This window comes from Elaeis guineensis, chromosome 7, assembly GCF_000442705.2.
Source record: "Elaeis guineensis isolate ETL-2024a chromosome 7, EG11, whole genome shotgun sequence".
Classification (NCBI taxonomy): Eukaryota; Viridiplantae; Streptophyta; class Magnoliopsida; order Arecales; family Arecaceae; genus Elaeis; species Elaeis guineensis.
This window is the reverse complement of record NC_025999.2, coordinates 79963254-79982054: the sequence shown is the minus strand read 5'-3', so window position 1 is coordinate 79982054 and position 18801 is coordinate 79963254. Positions and strand designations below refer to the sequence as shown.

At 36.1% G+C, this 18801-nt stretch overlaps 1 pseudogene; it reads left to right on the top strand.

Annotated features, from left to right (window-relative positions):
- The first annotated feature begins 906 nt into the window (after nucleotides 1-906).
- Nucleotides 907-15591, top strand: LOC109506081 (uncharacterized; annotated as a pseudogene).
- The last annotated feature ends 3210 nt before the right edge of the window (nucleotides 15592-18801 follow it).

Below are 18801 nucleotides of genomic sequence, written 5' to 3'. Positions count from 1 at the left end.
CCCACTAGGAAGGAAAAGAATAATTTGTACTATGTAATATGTTTACAAATGCACAGTGAGACTGAGGACCAATGTACATCTGAAAGACAATATGATAAACCAAGATAGCTTCACCCTACGTTCTGATTCAAGTGCAATTTTATATGACAGTGAATGGGAAACAGCAAAGTTTTGAGTTATTTAATTAAGATCATATGTGGGTAAAACAGGTGATGTTTTTATATTGAATAGGAAGTTTCAGAACAAATCTTTGTCTTGTAGTTTAGGTTTAAAGTACGTTTGAATTCAGATCTGTTAATTTTTTGTTGGATTTATTTTCAATTAATTTGCTGTTTTATTAGGTCTTAAGAGTCTTAGATTTAGATGTTTTGCTGAAGGTAAGGTGTTTCTGTTATCTTGTGATTTTCATACTCCATTTGGTGTCTCTAGTTTATTCAGTTTCTGAATCCTATTTTGGGTTGCATTGGTGCAACCAAAGGCTTATTAACAAACTTTCATCAAGCCCCAGGGATTGCTGGGTCTTTCCTGAGACCATTGCTGGAATCATTGTCCTTATTGAAGCACATCTCATGAACTTTGGATATGCCTCTGTGCTCATGAGCTTCATCATGTCCTGCTCCTTCACCAATCGGGTAGTATTCTTAAATGCTTTCTAGTTTCTACCAAGTTACCACAAGAAACCAATTTTTTAACCTCATTTGATAATTTTGGTGAGTTTGTCTGTTTATATGAAATTTTGATCCAATTTAGAATCTTTTTTTGCGAAGTAGGAATTTTCAAAATTTTGATCTATCATTTTATGTACAAGTAGCACATGCAAAGAAGAGGTGTCATGGTACAGAGGATGTCCATAACTGTCTCAATTTTGCTTTTCTTTTTCCATCATTTTTCTTTGTTTTAATACATATGGCTGAGCAGATTTATGGTAGGAGTTTTTTTTGTCTACTCTTTTGGTAGATATTGCCATGTCTTCTTGTAAAGACTACTTGTGAAATCTTTCACTTTGTCAGTATGGAAATACATTGTGCTGTTGTTAGCTTCAATTAGCTCATGTGCTTGTCTGATCACATTTTTTTTTCTTAATCTGTCTCTATCTCGTTCAATTTGGTTTGCGTTTTACTAATTATTCTTTTTGAGAACTACAATAAACTTTTCGAAAGAGATGCGGATGCTTAAGTATATATGGAAGCACATGTGTGCCTTTGTTATCATCTCTCCAATATCAGCCATAGATTCTGTATATTTCTTCTATTACTCTTCTTCGATGTGATGCCAAGTCAGTTCATATCTCTTTTTCAGACCACAGGATGTAATGGTAGAGTTAACTTTACTAATGTTAGGGAATTGGCTGTTTCTTTTTGTCAATTATACAAGTGACAGATTGATTTATTTTGTTGTTTTAATAACATTAGGAGGTGCTACTGTTAAACTTTTTCTTGAAACTGACAGGTATCTTCAGCTGTTCAAGTTGTTGGTGTGGTCCTTTGTTTGCATGAAGCTGCTAAAATTTCACATAGGGCTCAGGGCATTGCATCAGTATCTAGTAGATGGCATGCATTGATAACATGATATTCTAGTGATTCTTCTCATATGAGAACTACAAACAGCTCTCTTAATTTGGAGGTCATTCCAGCAAATTTATTGTTGGCAGATTATTCAGAAGGCGACGAGGAGTCATTAGATAGCGCCATAGTACAAAATAATTCTCGATTTGTTTTTATATGTCCTCGTACCATAAGAGGCAAGCCTTTGATATGTAAACTTTTCAGACCTAACATGTTTTTGATGCTTCTCATTTCGGATGTTCTAGTAGTTAGGAAAATCAATAGAGCTTGTCCAACAAGTTTCACTTAGTATGGTCTATTTGAATTTTTTACCCTATAATATCATCACAATTGTTACATAATTCTACCATACTGTTGCATTTATCTACTTAACCAAACCCGGACATGACTTTGTTCAGTTCAGCTAGACTATCAACTTGTGGAACCTTGTTTTGACAAGTAGCATGTTGCTCTTAATATGCATGAGTTACTGAGCCCATATGCTACTAGCAGCATAATTTGGATATCTTATTGACTTAAAATAATCATCACCTTTGCACATGATTACATTGCTGCAAGTAAATAGTTGCATATATTACCAAGTTAGAAAGGAACCATTTTGAAGCTGTATTCCTTCTTTTAGACATTTATTATTTTTTTGAGACTTATTTTGATGATATTATCCTAACATGTCTCAATTTTTTTTTCTTTTTCTTTTTCATTTCTTAACTTGGAGTCCAAATCATCTTGATGGTGCAGTTACATTCGTGAAATTTAAGTGATGAGTTTCTTATACATAAACACCTCAAGTGAATCTATCTCTGCACTAAACTTAGTTGTATTACACTTATAATGATTTATTCCTTTTTAATACCATGCTATTTAGGTGATGCAAAAACCACATCTGCTACAAAGATATTATGAGTAGCCACATGGTAATTGAGGTGATGACATGTTCAATTGATGTAACTACAATTGTCATCCTCAGCAGTAATTCACGATCTCTTTCAGAGACCAATAGGTTATTCTCTGCTCATCAAGCATCGCCGTCCTTAGAGATATCATTGGATAAATTCTTGCCCATCTATCAAAATTCCATTTGGCTGGCTACAAGTATTATCCTCAAGAATTCTTCAGAACTTGTACAAGCTTCATTGATATAAAAAAGCCCTTGTTCAACTTCTACTAATATATTTCTTAGAAGACATTTGTTAGTAAACTATACAAGGCTAAATTTGAGACCATAACATCAATTTATGTTAAACTTGATAAAACAAGTCAATTCTAGCATCTAGATAAGCTTAACTTGGACTTATTTAATACTTATGAGCAAATGCCCTGAATTTTTTCCTTTGTTGTTTATTTTTTTTAAAGCATGATAGAACATTAAAAAGAGATACTAGATAATCGAAGTTTAGAACATTGCACAAGTATGATAACATGAGTACTTTGAAATACTTTAGTATTTGAGGCAAATAACCCTATAGCCTTCACTTCTGAAAGATTTGATAGTCCAAATCCTGTTGAGAATTGAGATATATGTAAAAGAAAAGAACCAAACAGTTCATATGTCATAATAAAATCATGGTGTTTATTGCTTGAACTAATTTTGTGTCTCCAATAGAAGCTTTCCATTCTTATTTTTCCGAGAAATTTATAATTCTGAATATTCTAGAGGTTATAAATAAACATATTTAGATCATGCTACTATTTAGATAACATTTGCATATGCCAATATATGCATTGATAATAAAGTTTTTAATATTTATATCAAGGAATGCAATCCTAGTACTGGGTACAGTATCCATACGTTATTAGTTCGACATGATATAGGTTGGTATGGTACATATTTATACTATACCAAAACAGCAACGGAACCATTTTTCTCACTTTTTATATTGGCATACCTTAGCATAGGTCACCTCAGTATGGGTCGGTACGCTCCTTGGAATGCCTCGGTAAGGGGCCTATACTGATCTAGACATGAGTTTTGTACCTATTGCAACCTAGTACAGTATGATGCACCTTATATTAGATGATTCAGGGTGGTGCAACAGTCCATGACTTGTATTCTAGTCTTACTTTGAGCACCAATCATCTCTAAACTAGAAAACTTTAAAAAGCATAAGGGCAGTTACTCTAGTTTTTTGTTAATTTTGCAGAAAAATAAATTTTATAATCTTTGAGAAAAGAAATTTGCTCTTGCAATTTCTTTATGCTTGCTTGAGAATCATTTGTGCCAAAATAAGCTTGTTGAAACAATGTAACAAACTGAAATCAAGTTGGAAGGAGAATTAATAGAGAAATAGGAGATAAATGCATATGTGTAGGTTGTGATTGTAAGGTGAACTAAGGAATAAGAACTTTTGACTGCATAAGCAATGAAGTGGTTGACAGCAGCGATGCATCAACATAAACATGGTTAATGGGATACAACAATTGAGACAATTTTTAGAATGCAGTCTCTATATATTAATTGCGTGCTTTTTAAACATTAGGAGTTAGGAACTACATTTTATATTTTAGTACATTTCAATGATCCGTATTCCTTGAATGTCATAGGAAAGTTTATAGGTCTTGAACCTCTCATTTATAAAGGGAGGGGAGAGAGAACCGAAACTCCTTTCTTCTCAAGAATATTCAGTAACAGAAGGAGATCTCTCTTTACAGCAAGGGCTAGCAGCATTAATTTTTTTCATCGTTTGAACTTTTTCCCTTTTCATAGTTTGATTAGCTGAAAATTAGGAAATGGCACTCTCTCTTCAAAATTTCAAGTACAAGCACAGCAAAGAATCAAGCTACTATTCTTGTAGGAACATTGGCTTATTCCAAAATTAAAATGTATTCAAGGGTCATGTTAGAGGGAGCAAAATGGTATAAAATATAGTTTTTTCAGTTACTATCTAGTTTTAATTCACATCTATCACCACATGCTAAATTTTTTCAGAGTACTATAGGATGATTTTTATTCTTTTTTTTTTTTGTGCTTGCAAAGGACAAAGGACAACTTCATGATACACCATATCGATTGGTAGTAGTGCATCCTAGGCATTACCATGCCATACCGATGCCTTATTGGTATAGAGTATAGAGGGCGTACCAAGTGTCGATGCACTGAACTGAACCCTATACTGGGCATATCGACACTATGCCAGGATATTATTGGTATAAGGTCAGTACCAAGATGGTAAATCCTAGGCAAGAATGTTAAAAATTTAATTTTAGTTATACATTCGGAGAATGGATTGTCATGTTCCTTTGTTTTATCTTCCATCAAAAAAGATCCTTTGCTTTATCTTATTTTTCCCCTTTTTTTTATCATCATACATACCTTTTAAGAGATTATTTTGCCTTTGCATAAGAGGTCTTTAGAAATCCTATATATATATTGAGGAAAAAGATAATTGTATTTCTTTATCATTTACAATGGCATAATAATTGTACAAATACATAGAGGATGACCATATTTAGAGGATCAAATCCTCAAGAATAAGGGATGATCATATTTAGAGGATCAAATGCCAATCCCAAAGAATAAAGGATGACCATATTTAGATGATCAAATCTCAATCCCAAAGAATAAGGGATGACCATATTTAGATGATCAAATCCCAAATAAGGAAATAAAATAACAATGAGAGATTTTAGAGATTCTAACACTCCCTCTCAAGCTGGTGAATAAATATCTTCCATTCCCAGCTTGCTTGTGAGTTCCTAAAATCTTGCTATAGGTAGTCTTTTTGTTAAAACATCGGCTAATTGACAATTTGATGGCATATAAGGGGTGCTAATCAAGTCACCGTCCAGCTTCTCTTTTATGAAATGCCTATCTATCTCAATGTGCTTAGTCTTGTCATGTTGAACAGGATTATGCGCAGGTAGTATTCGTCGTACCGGACTGAACCGCCAGGTACGTGGCGTATTGAACCGGACTGACGACCAGCCGATCCGGTTCGGGATGTTTTTTCGAAAAACCCCTCCGAACCACACTGAACCCTCCGTTCGGTACAGTTTGTGTCCATACCGCCAGAATCGGGCGGTATGGACCGGTACGGTTCGGTTTGGCGTGAATCGAACCATACCGACATTGGCATATGCAAAAAGGGGGGGAAGTGGGGGGGAGTGGGGTCTGGGCTATCTTTTAGTGGCAGCTCAGGTGATTTAGTTCTCTGAGAAGCTCGAGAGCTCTCAGAGTACTCCTGAGGCTCTCAGCAAAACCATCGAGACACCGAAAAAATAAGAAAAAAAAATTCCGTCAAATTGCAGCACTGGTTCAAGGAGACGCTGATTTTTTATCGAAGTAAGGTAATGTGTTATTCTTTTAGTAAATATTTTATTTTTTATGTTTTTGTTGTTAAAAATAGGATAAGAACGAGAAAGTATGAAAATAAGAGAAAATCATGTCAAAATTTTATGATTTTGGTATGATTTAATTATATGTGATAGATTTTTGAAAGATCTACATAATGACATTAAATTATTAATTTTTATTATTTATATATTTTTAAATATTTATATATATTTATTCATAAAATTATTAAAAAATAAATTTAAAGAAATAAAAATTAGAGTTTTAGAATCATGTTTAGAATGATTCAAGCTATTTAAATCTAACCTCGAATTTTTTTTGAAATATTTAAAATAAAAAAATATTTTTATAATTATTTAAATAATAAAAAATATTATAAAATAAAAAATATATAAAAATAGTGTTATATTTTAGTTAATTCAAAAATATTATTTGAAGCATATAACATATTTATTTTGAATTTATAAGTTTTAAAATTATTATTAAAATTATTTTAAATTTATATATAATTTTTTTAATAATCATTAAACTATCGTGTTTTGTTATACTTGCAGATATTTGTAAGAAAAAAATTCAGAGCATGACGTTCATTGACTTCAATTAATTATATATTTTTTAATATATATTTATTTATAAAAAAATTATTAAAATAATAAATAAATAAATAGAGTTTTCTTTGAAATTAAGAATAATGTTTAGAATAATTCAAGCAATTGAAATATTTAAATCTAACCTGAGATTTTTTTAAAATTTTTGAAATTAAAAATATTTTTATAATTATTTAAATAGTAAAAAATATTATCAAATAAAAAAATGTAAAATTAGTGTTATGTTATAGTTAATTCAAAAATATTATTTGAAGCATATAACATATTTTTTTGAATTTATGAATTTTTAGTTTATATATAATATTTTTTAATAATTATTAAACTATCGTGTTTTGTTATACTTACAGAAATAAGTAAGAAGAAAGATTCAGAGCGTGACATTGGTTGGGATTATAGCGAGATGTTCTCCGCTCGGCATCATTGGAGATGCAAACGGTGCAACAGTTTAAAGGAGGAGAGATGACTAGGTTGAAGCAGTACCTGACCGATGGTTATCCTGATGTGTCCATATGTCGAAAATATTTGCAAGAGGTCCGACAGTTGATGAAAAAATATTTTGCTGATTCGAAAGCAGCGAAGAAAAAGACAAAGCAGAAAAGGACGGAAGTGGACCATCGAGCTGCAGAGCCACCTTATCATTCTAGAGAGTCAGAGGAGGCTTCCACTCCAGATGATGAGACACAGATTGAGGCTGCCATTCAGGCGAGCTTGGCTGATCAGTACCGGCAGGAGGAGATGGTCCGATATAGAGAGCGATTTGGACCATCATGCAACGAATCGCGGTCTGGATCAGCGATCGGTGGGGGAGAATTCGAGTTTAGGAGGACTACATCAGTCAAAGAGCCCGATGGTAGAGGGAGCAGACACAGCATGTCATCTTTGTTGGGAGTTTTTAGCAGGAGGTCTTCTAGAGATATTTTAGCAGGAGCCACCATCCATGATTTGGATCCACATGCTTTGCCCAGTAAGGATTCAAAGCAGCAGAGGATTGACATTATGGTAAAAAAAGATAAGAAGGATATGTGGCGAGCTATTGGATCATGATTTTATTTCAGTCATATTCCAGCAAATGCAACAGCCAATCCTTACTATCGATTTGCCATTTCAGCTATAAAGGCTGCGGCCAGGGTGTAGATCCGTCAGAATTTAAGGACATCTATGGTCAGCTTTTTGACAATAATAAGGAGGATCTGCAAAGATGGATTGCTTCTTACAAGAATAAATGGCCTACATACGGACTAACAGTGATGTGTGATGGTTGGATCAGTCCTACTAGACGGAGCATCATTAATTTTTTGACGTACTGTGATGAAAAATATTTTTTCACAAATCAATTGATGCTTCAGATAAGATGCACGATGCCATATATATCTTGGTCTGATGGAGGAGGTGATTGATTCAGTGGGTGAGCGTAATTGATCGACTTTCGCCTTTATCCACAACAAACAAAAATCGTCTGATACAAAAATACGTCAATGATCTTGTATATGTTCACTATAATTGAGGTTGAGACTAAAATGCATTCAGGTGGAAGTACAACTGAAGTACACTGATCCGATACTAGATGATTATGTTGACGAAGATGACGATTCGATCATCGGATGGCTTGCAGGTCAGCAGCGGGAGCCAGAGCTTGATGAGCCGGGTCTCCTCCACGACCAGCCAGTGTGGTAGCTAAGGAGATCAGGGTAGATCCAGGACAATAGGCAGAAAGAAATATTCCACATAAGGTTTCAGCTGATCAGCCACAGTCTGAGAGGACACAGGAGACTCATTCATCACATGACTCGATGTTCGATACATCCTCGTAGATGTTCGAGCAACAGATGTTTAGATGAGGTCGGCAGTCAGCAAGAAGACATCCATCCTCTCAATCACAGGAAACTCAGTCATAGAGGGACACAAGGGGAAAAAAGAAAAGATAGTTGCACGTGCGCCACTCTCGAGAGTACATGAGCAATCTGACTCAGATTTGGAGATCAGGGAGAGTGATGATGATTCTGGTGGTAGTAGTCATGGATCTAATGATCAGAGAGGAACTGAAGGACAGGAGACCACCGTTTATGAGACACAACTGCAAGATGATATTCGATTCACAGGTGAGTCTCAGTTTATACATGCCACACAAGATAGGGATCATGGTGGACGAGTCGGTAGAGATCGTGGGGAGTCGATTTCATATAGACGATGGGCTCCTAGAGGTCATCCAGCACATGATGCAGCTGCAGACGATCTTTCACATGGAGTAGGATCCATGGATGTATCTAGATCATCTTCGCATTATGGATCCTATTATCCGCAGCTACCTTATGATCCATATGGATATAGTGCATCCGAGGCATCGTCTTCTAGTGGTTATTATCCTAGTGCAATATTTATAACAAACTTGTTGTCACAATACAACTTTATAGTTCCTTCTCTCTTAATTTGAGATCGTCTAGAATTATTTTTAGCCACAAAAGTTCACACACTCCATAAGCCATAGTCTAAATTCAGCTTCAGCACTGGATCTCGCAATCACATTTCATTTCTAGCTTCTCCATGTAACCAAATTTCCTCCAAGGAAGGTGCAATAGTCAGATGTTGATTTTCTGTCTGTTTGGGATCCTGCATAATCTGCATTTGTATAGACTTCTAGCATCAATCCTTTTTTTTTAAATAAAACTTCCTTTTCTGGGTTGCTTTGAGGTAATGGAGGATTCTATGAACCACTTGCAAATGTTCCTCCTTTGGATTATGTATGAATTGACTTACCATGCTTGCTTAGTATGCGATGTCTGGCCATGTGTGAGAAAGGTAGATTAATCTTCCAACAAGTCTTTGGTATCTTCCTTTGTCCACTACGTTGTCTTCTTCTGTTCTTCATATTCTATGGTTTGGATCAATAGGTGTGCTTGATGCTTTGCTGCAGGGATTCTCTATCTCTTTGAGTAGATCTAGCATATATTTTCTTTGAGAGATGAAAATGCTCCTTTTTGAGTATGCTACTTTAATGCCTAGGAAGTAATTGAGTTTTCTTAGTTTCTTGATTTCAAATTCTCGAGCTAGGTACTTTCTAAGGAACTCTTTTTTAGCTTCATCATTTTCTATCACAATGATATCATCTACATAGACCAATAGAGCAGTGAGTTCACCTTTAATTGAGTGCTTGATAAACAATGTATGATCTCCTTGACTCTATTTATATCCCATTCTCAACATGGCCTTTGTAAATCTCCCAAACCATGCCCTGGGTGATTGTTTCAAGCCATAAAGTACTTTTTTTAAATGACATACCTTATTGGCCCCAAATCTCCCATCAAATCTGGATGGAGGTTCCATGAAGACCTCCTTTAAGTCTCCATGTAGGAATACATTCTTGACATCAAACTGCTATAAACACCTATCAAACATAGCAGCAATAGATATAAAATTTGCACAGTATTCATCTTCGCTATAGGTGCAAAAAAATTTCTTGATAGTCCACTCCATAAGTTTGAGTATGTCTTTTCGCAACTAATCTCGTCAAGGAATGCCGTATCGGGCTGAACCGCCCGATATGGGGCATGTCAAGCCACCCGATATGGGGCGTATCGAATCGGACCGATGGTCAGCCGATTCGGTTCGATCTTTTTTTTCGAAAAATCATCCGAACTGCACCGAACCGGACGGTTCGGCACGGTTCGGAGCCATACCGCCCAAAATCAGGCGGTATGGCTCGATTTGGTACGGTCGACGTTGAACCGAACTATACCTACATATCACATGGGGGTGGTGGGGGTGTGGGGGGGTATAGTGGGATCTGGGCTGTCATTTAGTGGCAGTCAGGATTCCTTCTCTAATAGAAACCCGAGAGCTCTCTCAGAACTCCCAAGAGGTGCTTTCAGGCTTCGACGACATGAAGCCTTTCGAAAAAATTAGAAAAAAGAGAAAAAATTTATCAAATTACAGCACTTCTTCGAGGAGATAATGATTTTGACTGAGAGTAAGGTAATATATTATTCTTTTAGTAAATATTTTATTTTTTATATTTTTGCAGCTAAAAAAGGATAAAAATGAAGAAGTAAAAAAATAAGAAAAAATCATACCAAAATTTTATAATTTTGGTATGATTTGATTATATATGATAGATCTTTGAAAGATCTAAATAATGACACGAAACTAGTTGATTTTTATTAATTATATATATTTTTAAATATATATATATTTATTCATAAAAAAATTATTAAAAAAATAAATTTAAAAAATATAAATCAGATATTTTGAATTATGTTTAGAATGATTCAAGCTACTTAAATCTAATTTTGAATTTTTTTAAAATTTTTAAAATTAAAAGATATTTTTATAATTATTTAAATAATAAAAAATATAATCAAATAAAAAAATATGTAAAATTAGTACTATATTTTAGTTAATTCAGAAATATTATTTGAAGCATATAACATATTTTTTGAATTTATGAGTTTAAAATTATTATTGAATTTTTTTTGAATTTATATATAATATTTTTTATTAATTATTAAACTGTTGTGTTTTGTTATAATTGCAGAAATGAGTAAGAAGAAAGATTCGGAGCGTGATATTGATTGAAATTATGGCGAGATGCTCTGGTTCGGCATCATTGAAAATGCAAATGGTACAAAGAATTCAAGGGAGGAGGGGTGACTAAATTGAAGCAGCATCTGGCTGATGGTTATCCTAATGTGTCCATGTATCGGAAATATCCACAGGAGGTCTGACAGTTGATGAAGAAGCACTTTACTTATTCGAAAGTAGCGAAGGAAAGGACAAAGTAGAAGAGGGTGGAGGTAGACTGTTGAGCTGCAGAGCCATCTTTCTATTACTCTAGAGAGTCAGAGGAGGCTTCCGCTCCAGATGATGAGATATAGATTGAGGCTGCCATTTAGACGAGCTTAGATGATCAATACCAGTAGGAGGAGATGATCAGATATAGAGAGCGATTTGGACCATCATACTACGAATCGAGGTCTGGATCAGTGATCGGTGGGGGAGAATCTGAGTTTTCGAGATTAGTATATCATTCTTTGTGCTTTGTACTTTAAAAGTTTAGATACATTTTAATGCATATTTATACATTTTCTTTTTAATTTTAGAATGATAGAGTTGTAATATAATGTAAATAAATATATATTTGAAATTTTGGATCAAGATTTTTTGTACCACTATCGAATTTAAAAATTGAACCTAAATTGTCAATAATATGCAATATAATATAATTTTGGGATTATAATTATGAATTAATAACTTGAAGAACCTCAAAAAAATGAAATAAAACAAAAATTATACCGATATCGAACCGATACGTTGGAGCATACGTATGTCGACACAGTATGGTACTGATACTGTACCATATCGGCTTGATGCGATACGGATATCAGTATAGCGATCCTTGAATCTCGCTTTGTACCTCTCAAGAGATCCATCAACCTTATATTTCAATGTATAAACCCATTTACATCCCATCAGTTGTTTTTCTTTAGGAAGAATGACAATCTCTCAAGTCTTATTCCTCTCTAGTGCATTCATTTTTTCTTTCATGGCTAGTATCCAATTCTTATTTTTTAATATCTCTTGCATGGTTTTGGGAATGTCAATTAAGTTTATGGTGGTGAGGATTTGTGCCATGGGGATAATCTATGGAAGAAAATAAATTATGAAATTGGTGATGGGTGCAATTTCTGGTTCCTTTTTTGAAGGCTATTGGTAAGTCCAAATCTTGGGGTGTAGGCTCTATAGGATCAGACTCAATAGTAGTAGGAGAAAGAAAAATTTCATTACCTAGATCTGACTCAAATTCGTGAATTTGTCTCAGCTCTGGATTGAACTTCTTCCTTCTTGAGCATGTTAGTAGTTTCGCTAGTGATTTGGAGCTCGGCTACTGCTACTGTTCCTCTTGTAATTCCAATGGAGGTACTGATGGAGGAGGAGAGGAAGAGACTTGCAAGGGGGGAGAGGCCAGTGGAGGCAAGGAAGAAGAAAAGATGAGAGGCATTGAATTATCAAAAAGGGTACCCCATTTCATATCTGCATCAGTCTTCTCCCCTTGATGATAGGAATGGGAAGGTTAGAAAATGGTTCATTTTCTTGAAAGGAGACATCTATGGAAACGAAGACTTTTTGGATAGAGGGTAGATAACATTTGTACTCTTTTTGTATGTTTGAGTAGCCTATAAACATGCATTTGAGAGCTCCGAGGTCAAGCTTACTCCTATGTTGTTGGTGAATATGGACAAAAGACACACATTCGAACACTCTAAGTGGTAGTGTTTGAATAATGAAAATCTAGGTAAAAGTTGGATAGAAGCTGTATAGGACTCTTGTGATCAAGAAGTGGTGAAGAAACTTGATGTACTAAATAGGCTACTGTTAGAACAGCCTCCTCCCAAAAATTATTAGGAGCATTGGATTGAAATAAGAGGGCTCGAGTGACATTAAGTAAATGTCTATTTTTTTGTTTAGCCACTCTATTTTGTTGGGGTGTGTCAACACAAGAAGACTCATGGATAATGCCTTCATTTTGCAAGGTGGATAGAGTTAGGTTGAAATAGTCTATACTCCCTAGCATTATCCGATCGAACCCTTTTAACAGGAACCCAAATTATGTCTTTATCATTTTGTAGAAAATGGAAAAGATGCGGCTAACTTCTGACTTCTCTTTTATAAGGAACAACCAAGTTGTTTTTGTGTAGTCATCAATAAATAAAACAAACACCTAGCACCAGTGATATTAGGGATTTTAGATGGTCCCCAAACATCAGTATGTACCAAGGAAAAAGGATGGAATGACTTTGTATCACTCAAAGAAGATGACACATGATGATGTTTTATAATTGCACAAGTATCACAATGAAAACTATTAATAGGAATATTTTTAAAGAGTAAAGGAAACAGTGTTTTGAGTAATTGAAATGGTGGATGTCTAAGATGAAGGTGATGAAGCTAAATTTCAGATTTATTGGATGAGGTAGAAGGATTAAAGAGGATATTTTTGGAGCACGAAAGAGTCAATCGAGCCCCTTCATCTATAGAACTACTCACACCTTTAAGAAGATAGAGACCATTCCTTTCTTAGCAAATCCAATCATCTTCTCTTAACCCTATTCCTGAAATACACAATGAGTAGGAAAGAATGTCACTTGGCAATTTAAGTCTTTTGTAAGTTGATGAATAGAAATGAGGTTGGTGGACAGCTTGGAAACATGGAGGACATTTTGTAGGAAAAGAGAAGGTGTTAATTTGATGGTTTCTTGTCTTGTAATAGTTATTGGAGTGACATCAGCAACAGTAATTGTCTTATTGTTTGACTTTGGCTTACAGGAATCAAATCTGATGGGAATATTGGTCATATGGTCAGTAGCTCTTGAATCAATGACCCAGAAGCCGAAATTATTCACAGGGTTGGCATTAAAAATTTTAAAAATAAGATACTTATCAGATTGAGCCAATGAACAAAGCTAGGGGAATTGGAGAGGGAGTTGAGTAAACCTCGTAATTTTTCAATCTCATCTTTGCTAAAATCTCGGATTTCTTTTTTTTTTTTTCAAAACTGGTTTATCCGGTGGAGGGTCCTCCTTATTTGTGAAATTGGTTTGTCCCTTTTGCTGACCTTTAAATCCACCATTGCAAGTGAGAACTTGGGCTTTGCCATGAAGTTTAAAGCAATTCTCCTTCATTTAGCATGGCTTTTTACAATAGGTACAGTAAAGATTGTCTCGGATGGATTGTTTTGGAGAGGAGCTATCATTTGACTTGTCACTGTGGCCTTGGCCAAGAAGAGTCGGCTTGCCTCCATCCAGAGTCTTTGTAGAGATCATTGCTGAACTTTCAGTGGACTGAGTTTCTAACATAATAGACCATCGACTTTCTTCAGCATGAATAAGGGAGAAAACTTCATTCAATGGAGGCAACAATCCTTCCCAAGAACTTGTACACGGAGTAGATCAAATTTCATATTTAGTCCTGCAAGAAATTGAAAAATATGATCCCTTTCCACCAATTTGACAAGGGCCTTAGCATCTTCACAGCAGCGCATCTTAATATCTTGGTGGTGATCCAACTCAAGCCAAAATCTATTCATGAGATTGTAATATTCTATAACAGAGAGATTACCTTGTTTGGTGGTCGAGATTTTGGTCTTGATTTTATAGATAACAGCAGCATCTTACATTTTAGAGTATGTTTGACGAACAGTGTCCTAAATATCCCGAGCAGTAGGCAAAAACATCAGATTGTTGCTGATATCTGATTGTATGGAATTCCAAAGCCATGACATAATTATGGAGTCCTCGTCCCATGCCGGAAACTTGAGATCGGTAGAACTTGGTCCTATTTCATCAAGTGACGAATTTTGCCATGCCTCTTAAGAAATGTCTTGACGATCTACGACCATTGAAGGTAGTTCTTTCCATCTAGCCGGTAGGAGGGAGTCATGCTTTGGAGTTCCCCACTCAGAGTAGTGGGATTGTCGAAAATCGGTCCAGTAGAATTACTGGCTCAGTTTCAGAGGTCGAAGTAGTGGCTTCTGACATGGTTTAGCAATAGAGGAGAATGGGACGAGCGATAACGGAAATAAAGATCGGAGAGAAATAGGATCGAAGGCAATGAAGGCCTAAAAAAACTATCAGATATCCATGAAACCTTGCTCTGATACCATGAGAAAAAAGATAATTATATTTCCTTATCATTTACAATGGCATAATAGCTGTATAAATATTAGGGGATGATCATATTTAGAGGATCAAATCTCCAAGAACAAGGGATGACCATATTTAGAGGATTAAATCCCAATCCCAAAGAATAAGGGATGACCATATTTAGAGGATCAAATCCTAACAAATAAGAAAATATAATAATAATGAGAGATTTTAGGGATTCTAACACACACACACACACATATATATAATTCACTTGGAGTGACAACTGCTAATTGACTCATGTTTTAGTCTTGGAATTTTCTTCATATTCATATTCTTTTCTTGGCTTTGCAGTTATGTATTTGCAATCCAACCCTAGCAGAATCTTCATTTTTGGATGGATGGTTGATTGTGCATTAATAAATAGAATCTTCTTTCTTGAGCTAATGCTGCTTCTGTTTGTGCTCCACAAAACCACACTCTTTCCTGCCAAGTGATGTATGATTAGTCAAAAGCTTCATAGTATCAGAAGAACTAAGCAGGATATTTAGAGAAAATTCAGAATTTGGATGCCACCAAAGAAGTTTGGAATCTGAAAGATGAAGAAAGGACTGAAGTAGTTAAAGCTACATCATTGCTGTAAAATATCTTATGTGAGGAAGAGATTTTTTACGAGCAAACATCTAGGCAACTTTGTCTTAAAGAGAGGGACAAGAACCCTTCGTTCTTTCATAAAATAGCCAATGGTGGGAGGCAGTTCAATCTCATAAGTCATTTGGATAAGGATGGATGTTCACTTTATAATGACATGTAATTGCCAAAGTTTCTTAGGTGCACTTCTCTTCTTCATTTGGAACATCTGTTTCTTTGGTTGGTGCTGGGGATTGGTGTTCCTTAATCCTAACAAAGGGTTGGAAGCACGAGGCCTTGACTTGCCTTTTCAGGAAGATGAGATTAGATGAGCTATTTTTAAGAATGCCCTTGGGCATGATCATTTTTCAATTTTTTCTGACAAAAATATTGGTTTGTGATTAAGTCAGACCTTTTGAAAAATTTGTCAGTTGGTCTTGGTGAGCTGGTTTGCGAAGTATAGATTTTTCTTATATTGTACTTATTCATAAAATAGAGGATGCTACTCCTGTCAAGGATTTTGAGGCTATCAATTTATTGAATAGGGTTCACAAAATTGTTATAAAGATTCTTGTACAGATTGCAACAGCATTTGCCATACCGTACCAAATCGATCGGTACAACTCGTATCGTACTGGACCGGTGGGGAACCGGCACGATTTGGCCGGTAAATTCGGTACACCGACGGTATGGAAGAAAAAAAGAGAAAAAGTGAGAAAGAGAGAGGAGGAAAGGGAGGGATGTGGGAGCCGTCGGAGGTCGGTGGTGGCCGGCTGCGGCCGTCGGAGGGCTTTGAGCCCCATATTGCCCGTAGGGCTTTCAAGAGAGTGAGAAAGAGAGAGAGAGCGCTTGGGAGGGAAGGGACCTACCAGACGGATGGCGCCTTTGTCGCGAGGCCCCTGATGGCTGACGAGCCGACGCTGACGGCTGAGGGTGGTCAAGGGGGCGGAGCCGCGGAGTCTGTTTTGATTTTTTTTTATTGTAAACTCATGAAGTCGGCAACTGGGTTGCCGACTTAAGAGTTTTTTTTTAAAAAATCAAAAATCATGAAGCCGACAAACTATTTGCCGGCTTCACTTAAAACTATCTTTTTTAAAAAAACTCACGAAACAGGAGCGACGCTCTGTTTCACGCCCGCGGCGCCGCGCACGCGGATTGCGCCCTCCGGCGGCTACGGCGGCCTGCCGGAGGCCATCTGACGGCCCGCTGGCTCCTTCCCCTCCCTTTTTTTCTTTCTTCCTCTCTCTATTTTTCTCTCTTTGTCTCTTTTTCTTCTTCCGGTTCGGGTCCGCTTGCCTTCATCGGTTGGTACAGTACGAAACCGTAGCTAACCGTACCATCGGCCGGTCAATACGACCGGCAGTACCGGTTTAGCATACCTTGGGTTGCAAGGTATCTTGCATGAGCTGGTGATGGATGGTCAGTTTGTTTTAATTAAAGGAAGATCTATAATGGATTGTTTGTTGCTGCTTAAGAAGTAGTTTCTCACACTTGTAGAGGTGAAAACTGACAAGGATTCTTCTGAAATTAAACTTTAGAGAAAAGCATATGATGCTGGTGATTCGAAATTGTTTTTGAAGATTCTCCATAATAGGAGGTTTTCTCAGATGGATCAATTAGATAGGGTGTTGCTTGGTGTCTAGATGTTCTGCAGTTCTTTTGAATGGTAAACCTGGATGTTGATTGCTTGTTGAAGTGGTTTGAAGCAAGCAATTCTCTTATCTCCATTTTCTATTTATTTTGATGGAAGATATTTTACTAAGAATGTTGTTGTTGGTGCAAAATAATTCTTTAGTTGAAGGTTTAAGAAATATTAAGGAGTGTGAGAATGTGGTTTCTTTGCAGTATGCTGATGATACATTGGTTTTTGAGATTCAGATTTCATGCAGGTTAGTAATATAAATGTTGAAAGGAGAAGCTCAAAAGGAATTCCATTGATTAATGAGATCCCATTTTTTTAAATAGATGAGAAACAAGTATATCAGGAAAGAAATGAGATCATATCTTTTTAAATAGATGAGAAATAAGTACATAAGGAAAGAAGTACATACTTAAAAAGCAAGTACATACCATGTTTAGAGACATACTAAGTTTAGAGACATACTCAATATGTCCTTCATATGTAAGGACTTATTAAATAAGCATAATCCTAACACTCCCTCTCAAACTGGAGTATATATATCAAATATGTCCAGCTTGTTACACAGAGTTGAAAATACCAAAAGACAGAGACTTGGTCAAAATATCAGCTAACTGCTCAGATGATGGAGTGAAAGGTGTTATGATGAACTTGTTGCAACATCAGAATTGGGAGTCAGAGATATCGAGAGTTGTTTGTTGTTGTTATTTGAGAACACTATAGCAGCCAGAGAAGAGGATAGAAATAGCCAGATAGCCAGACAGTGAAAGAGGAGGGGTAAAGAAATCACAGGCAATGTACCGCTTCCATGATTATAGATAGCTAGAAAGAAAGTCAGATAACCTTCACATGGCATAGGAAAGATACCTATGCTGTATAGAAAAAGAAGGGAAGAAAAAAAAGATCAAGAAACAGGGAGAAGATCAAGAAATTGAGGGTGAGATCAAGAAGAGAGGCGGTGGGTGGTGAGGGAGGAGGTGGCGGCGGTGGAGATGGGTGGCGGCTAGGGTTATGGAACCTAGCACTCTAATACTATGTTGAAAGAAAAAGCTTGAAAGGATTAGGGTTGGATATGGGCCGGGCTGGGCTGGGCTACACCCTTGCTTGAGCCCGGTCCGAAATTTTTTGGGGGCTTCGGGCTGGGCTTAAGCCCGAAAAAATTATAAAATGTAAGGCCCAAGTCCGAGCCGGCCCGAGCCCAATGGAACCGGCCTGAATTATTTATTCAGATCAAGCATTGGGCTGGTCCGAATTTAAAACCTCCAAATGTTTGCAGGAAAAACAAGGAACATGATGTCATGATCATGGACGTCAAGGATTAATCATATAGAATATTGAACACTTGTTCTAACGATTGTTATGGGCTAGTAGACTCAATGCATCAGCAGTTTGCCTTGTCTCAGCCCTAGATTCATCTTTGGTTCGCATACAAAACAAA